We start from the raw sequence: 6,810 nt of genomic DNA on the forward strand, positions 1-6,810 counted from the left end.
CGAAACCCACTTACAATTTCTTAACCAAAAGTCCATAAACCGTAGGACGGTTTATGCTTGGTTCGCAAGGAAAGCTAAATGTCAAGTTTCCGCGGATAAATACGAAGTTTTCGAAGATAACTACGAAGATCCGGAAAAACGGAATATCTCCATTTTTAGGCTATGACGGCTTAAGGGCAGAAGAGAAAAAAGCGTAAACCGACCTAGGAGCGAGTATATAAGGAGTCTTAGGCGAGATGCACATGAGAGAATTGTGATAGAGGAAACTTAGCACTTAGAGCAATTAGGCAACTTTCTGTTTTTGTTATTTCGAGATGCGACTCAACTAGGTTTTGCAGTCTTAGGTTGTTAGAACTAGGGATCTCGCTAGTCGAGGCTTCTACCTTGTTGTAACGCTTATACGCGAATTCGGAATAAGACACCTTTTGCTCTTTTTACGATTTCTTATATTTGATCGTTGTTATCTCGTGTTCTGATTTCTTGGCGTGTGGTATTAGCAAATATACGGGACCTCTGGGAAACTAGGGTTCTCCTACTTTCCTAATTTAAACGGAAATCGACGGTGCGGATTTCGGTTCCCACCTTTGCAAAGCTTGTGGGCCCCACGTCTTTTTTTTTTTTTTTGTCTAGTAGACTTGGTTTGGAGTTTGGTGGTTCATGTGTGGTCCGATAAATTACAAAAGAAGTGAAACATTGCGTTTTATGCTTGAGTCGCTTAGGGCTTCCTTGATATTGTTTTCCCACAATTGTATCTTGCCGTCACCGTTTTTGTTAATCTGCAAAGTTCATGATTTTCCTCTCATCTCTTAGCCTTCCATGTCGTTCAATGTTTCAAAAATAGCATCCTCACCACCGGAATCAGGAGGATTGAGAATCCGTCTTTCTCAGTCGCCGGCTTCGTTGACCTTGATTCCCTAGGGTTTCTCGACTGCGAAGCTCAGGAAACTACTAATGATTGTATGTTCTCTCTCTCTGTTAATATCACTTGGTCGATTCGGTTTCATGTAATCTTTCTTCTATATCAAGAGAGATCCTTCGAAAATGTCTGATTCTTTGACCAATGAAACCAATAAATTGTTCAGTAAACATATGTACATAACTAATCTTTTATCTTGTCTTGTCTTATCACTTTCCTCTAGATATTTGCTTGTAACAAAATGCGATGATGTTGCTTCTGCACTTGACTCATAGATTAAATTTTAGCTTAAAGCTTCTACAAGCATAATGTTGAAACCAAAGCAGGAGTTTTCGCCAAGTCAGCTTCACAGATTATCAATGAGGAAGATTTTTTCTACAGCTTATTTTCCTCATACTCATTGTTATGAAGATTACTTACATTTCTGTAGCTTTTTTTGTAGTGATGCGCCAGCTGCAAGAATGGCTATGACCAGGAGGGTGCATACGCTTGTGTCTTGAACCCTTACCAAGGAAGTTGGACCATTAATGTGACAACCCGATTTACATAATAAAATGTTACGATAAATAAATAGCTCTGATACCAAATTGTGACACCCGTCACCTCCTATATGGAGGACAGCGTGTCACCCCCGACGCGTCATCATACAACAATGTGACACCCGTCTCCCTGACACTAAGGACGACGGGCCACCAACAATATCCCGTAATATAAAAGCCCATAAATCCGACAACTCTCACCCATGCCCAAATAAAATCCGAAAGAAAAGTCCAATAGCACCAAGTCCGTCCAAATATCACATACTTGTTTGTCTCACCTGAAAAGGGGAAGAGTGAGGGGTGAGCGACAGGGGAATCGCTCAGTGAGGTATGGGATGCCACCCCGAAGTCCATGGACCCGGACATAGCACTCCGAATAAATATAATTTAATTCTAATGCATGTCAAACACAGTACCTAAAGTACTCCGGCAACAAACAATGGTCCTAGCGAGGTGCACACTCGCCGCCCACTAACAGGCCAAAACACTACCGAAAAGGTGCTCGGTTCATACACACACCGAAAAAGTGCTCGGTAACACACGCCCGTAGACGATTTATCGACACTTCCAGTCTACGGCTCAACCGGTCGACTAAAGTTGGCCGTGACCTCCATACAATCCGGCATACAGCAGTCCGTCTCTGTATCCGTCTCCAAGCAAAAACAATCCTAGCTAAGAATTTACATTAAGTGAAACAATCAATGTGGAATCCTCTAACCCCCTAGTTCCGGTTTATGCAAAGAACCTAAAACTAAACAAGCAATGACAGACTCGATTTCAAGCAGACGGAACATATTAGAAATAAATTATACTTATTCGAGGTCCTAAGCCGTGTAAGAGGAGTTCGGGAATAGACCCTCACCTTAGCAATAGAAAAGTGTTGTCTATGAACTCCAGCTGCTCAAATAGACTCCATATCTGAAATCAGATCGAAATTCTGAGTCAGAACGCCTTTCGAACGGTCGAAAACGGAACTGGTCAAGGTTTTCGGAAAAGTCAACCCGCTGGTCAAAGTCAACCTGGTCAAGCTTTGACCAGAAATCGATTTGACTAAACCGACCGGTTTACCCTAACCGAACCGAAATCAATTTAAACCGGCTAACCGAGTCAACCGAGTTGACTCACTGAGTTGACTCGCCGGCGACTCGGTCAACTCGGCCGAGTCAACTCAGTGAGTCAACTCGGTTGACTCGGTTAACCGATCGGTTAGCCGGTTTAAATTGATTTCGGTTCGGTTAGGGTAAACCGGTCGGTTTAGTCAAATCGATTTCTGGTCAAAGCTTGACCGGGTTGACTTTGACCAGCGGGTTGACTTTTCCGAAAACCTTGACCAGTTCCGTTTTCGACCGTTCGAAAGGCGTTCTGACTCAGAATTTCGATCTGATTTCAGATATGGAGTCTATTTGAGCAGCTGGAGTTCATAGACAACATTTTTCTATTGCTAAGGTGAGGGTCTATTCCCGAACTCCTCTTACACGGCTTAGGACCTCGAATAAGTATAATTTATTTCTAATGTGTTCCGTCTGTTTGAAATCGAGTCTGTCATTGCTTGTTTAGTTTTAGGTTCTTTGCATAAACCGGAACTAGGGGGTTAGAGGATTCCACATTGATTGTTTCACTTAATGTAAATTCTTAGCTAGGATTGTTTTTGCTTGGAGACGGATACAGAGACGGACTGCTGTATGCCGGATTGTATGGAGGTCACGGCCAACTTTAGTCGACCGGTTGAGCCGTAGACTGGAAGTGTCGATAAATCGTCTACGGGCGTGTGTTACCGAGCACTTTTTCGGTGTGTGTATGAACCGAGCACCTTTTCGGTAGTGTTTTGGCCTGTTAGTGGGCGGCGAGTGTGCACCTCGCTAGGACCATTGTTTGTTGCCTGAGTACTTTAGGTACTGTGTTTGACATGCATTAGAATTAAATTATATTTATTCGGAGTGCTATGTCCGGGTCCATGGACTTCGGGGTGGCATCCCATACCTCACTGAGTGATTCCCCTGTCGCTCACCCCTCACTCTTCCCCTTTTCAGGTGAGACAAACAAGTATGTGATATTTGGACGGACTTGGTGCTATTGGACTTTTCTTTCGGATTTTATTTGGGCATGGGTGAGAGTTGTCGGGTTTATGGGCTTTTATATTACGGGATATTGTTGGTGGCCCGTCGTCCTTAGTGTCAGGGAGACAGGTGTCACATTGTTGTATGATGACGCGTCGGGGGTGACACGCTGTCGTCCATATAGGAGGTGACGGGTGTCACAATTAAAGTCCGTGTTACAAACAAAGGTGTGCTGAGAACTTACAAAAATGCTAAGGGAGAAGGGTGTGTCTTCAATGTGGAACTTACTGATGAGGAAGTAAGACTCCTTTGATGAATCGTATTGTCCTAGAATTTATGCAGTGGTTGATTTTATTTGTTTCTAAAAATCCAGGGAACAGAGATTCAGGCAACGATGATGTTTAACGCAGCTGACATGAAGTCTTATGACACATTCCAGAAGGGAAAGGTCTTTTACATATCGAGGGGATCACTTAAGCTTGCTAACAAGCAATTCAAGACGGTCCAGAAGGATTATGAGAGTATTCAGAGGTTGAAGAAGCTGGGAGCGAAGAAATGTTTATCACTGAAACAAAATTCAAGTTTGTACCCATTGACGAGTTGTTGGTAAGAGCCGTCTCTTATGTAGAACTATTGTTGTCTTTAAATACAGTTTTTAGGATGATAATTAGTCACTTGAATGGTGATTATTTCATTTTCAGATGTCATCGGTGTTGTCCAAAGTGTTTCTCCTACCATGAGCATTAGGAGAAAGAGTGACAATGAGATGATTCCAAAGAGGGATATAACTTTAGTTGATGAGGTAAAGAGTCTCTTTGGAACGATCTAGCAACTGACTTAGGACAACAACTTCTAGACATGGCTGATAAGTACCATGTCATTGCAAACAAGTCTCTCAAAGTTGGAGATTTCAAGGTAAAATCTTTAATTTTTGTTTTAAGTGTACATAGGCTGCATTTTGTCAAATCAGTTGCTGATAGAAACCGATTCCTTCAGGTGTTTCATTATCCACCATCAGAAGCTGCAAAGTTGAAATCTTGGTATGATTCTGAAGGTATAGAGACATATATGGCTGCTATTGTCTCTGGGATGAGCCCCTCTGCGAACAACGGATCAAGGTCCATGTATTCTGACAGAGCATGTCTCTCTCACTTCACAACCAACCCCTATTTAGGCGAGGAAAAGGTACTTCTAACACTTCTACTTTTTAATATCTAAGGAGGAAGAAAAGTTGGTTTATGTGAGCATGTTTTCTTCAGTGCTAGAGCTTACATAAGCTTCATGAAGCCAGACCAGGCAATGTGGTATCGTGCATGCAAGACCTGTAACAAGAAAGTGACTGAAACAGTGGACACTGGTTACTGGTGCGAAGGATGTCAGAAAAAGGATGAAGAATGCTGTTTAAGGTGAGATGATACTGAGATTCATAAACATTTTCACTCAAGAACAAATATTTGGATTTTTTTTGCTTTAATTGTGTTGCTTAATGATGTGATTAGGTATATAATAGAGGTGAAAGTCTCTGATTCAACTGGTGAAGCCTGGTTTTCTGCATTCAACGTTGAAGCAGAGAAGATGATTGGATGCACAAATGATGAACTCAACATGCTAAAATCAGAGGTAAGAATAGTAAAATCATATACAACGACTAAGAATTTTCTTAACCCTCCAGGTTCTTGATCTAACATGTGTTGTTATTTTTGATTTTCTCCAGGAAGGTGAAGCGAATGAGTTTCAGACAAAACTGAAAGAAGCTACGTGGTCGTCTCATCTCTTCCGTGTTAGTGTTTCTCAACAAGAGTATAACAGCGAGAAGAGACAGAGGATAACTGTAAGACGTGTTTCTCCTACTGATTTTCGTGCTAAAACAAGATTATTGCTCCAAGACGTTTCCAAGAACAAGAAGACATCGCAGTAGTTCTAACATATTTAATCTAGAGCTTTGCTAAACTAAAGTCCCAGGCTTTGTATTATACATTTTTTATCTGCAGTCAGTTAATTTGGTTTTGTATGTTATTAAAATGTTGATTCAAGATGACGTTTTCCTACCGAAGAACATGAAATTTTCCAAGATATGTGGGTCTGATGATATGCACGTTATTAACAAACCGTAATAGCATAAATATCTAAGGCAATTTGATTCTTATAGGGAATATAACAAACTTTCCATTGATGGCAATAAGTGTTTAATTAATTAATTTAATTAATTTTTAATATTTTATCTTTAATTATAGCATTATATTTTTGTTATTATAAAATATTTTACAACATTTTAAAAAGCCATCCGAATATCATAGCACGATTTAAATATTATAAAATATTAATTTATAGCTCACGAATGAACATTACAACATCTATATTTATTTCAGCATATAACAAACGCTACAATTGAGGAGGGGGTCTATTATAGCTGCGGTTGTCATATCGTTTATGGAAATGCTACAAAAATCTTATGGAAACGTTTACGGTGTGCTACTAATATCGATATTTCTTATAGTGTGAATCTAAAAATGATAATAATTTTAAACATGACCAATCAAAGAATGAAAATAGATATAAAAAAGAGAGAAGTGATATACTCAATAAATATAACAAAACAAAAAACAACGTACACAAAAAAAAAACCATGGGCAAACAAAATTTTGTGAAAAACAAACAATACAATCATATACACAAAACAACATAATGCATCTACAATATATCCAGTCCCGCGATTGCGCGGAGGCTATGCCCCTACTTTTCAAATGACAGTTTGTTAATGAATATCACAATCTATTTTTATTAATCTATTTGTATGATTTGTACAATGGTTATAATTAATGTATTTATGAATGATTAATTATGAGATGCAATAGTGCTTTAATAATAAATTGTCACTATTAACACATTATAACATTGTAAAAATATCAAAAACCATACTATTATGATAAAATATAATGATTATTAATATAATATAACTAATAACAACATTGATTTGTTTTAGTTAAGATGGAAGTTATAGTTTCAATTTTAAAATTTTAAAATTCATATTATAACTTAAAAAAAATTGTTTGGTTTATATGTATATATATTAATGTTTAAAAATTATAGTGAAATATTCTCGGTTTACATTTTATAATATAAATTATGATACTGGTACATAAATTAAACTATGAAATGTATTTATATTTATATTTATAATATTAAATTTTAAAATATTTTTATATTTTATTTATCCATTCACAACCATCCGTAACTGCAAACGCAAGTGAGAACCGATTTTTAGTTTTAAGAGATTTGAAGCGGTTTAAAACGGTTT

The 6,810-nt window shown here is 38.3% G+C and overlaps 1 pseudogene; it reads left to right on the forward strand.

The window, feature by feature from the left end:
- The first annotated feature begins 1,361 nt into the window (after positions 1–1,361).
- Positions 1,362–5,585, forward strand: LOC106358613 (annotated as a pseudogene).
- The last annotated feature ends 1,225 nt before the right edge of the window (positions 5,586–6,810 follow it).

The sequence above is a fragment of the Brassica napus genome, chromosome C5 (genome assembly GCF_020379485.1).
Source record: "Brassica napus cultivar Da-Ae chromosome C5, Da-Ae, whole genome shotgun sequence".
NCBI classification, from domain to species: Eukaryota; Viridiplantae; Streptophyta; class Magnoliopsida; order Brassicales; family Brassicaceae; genus Brassica; species Brassica napus.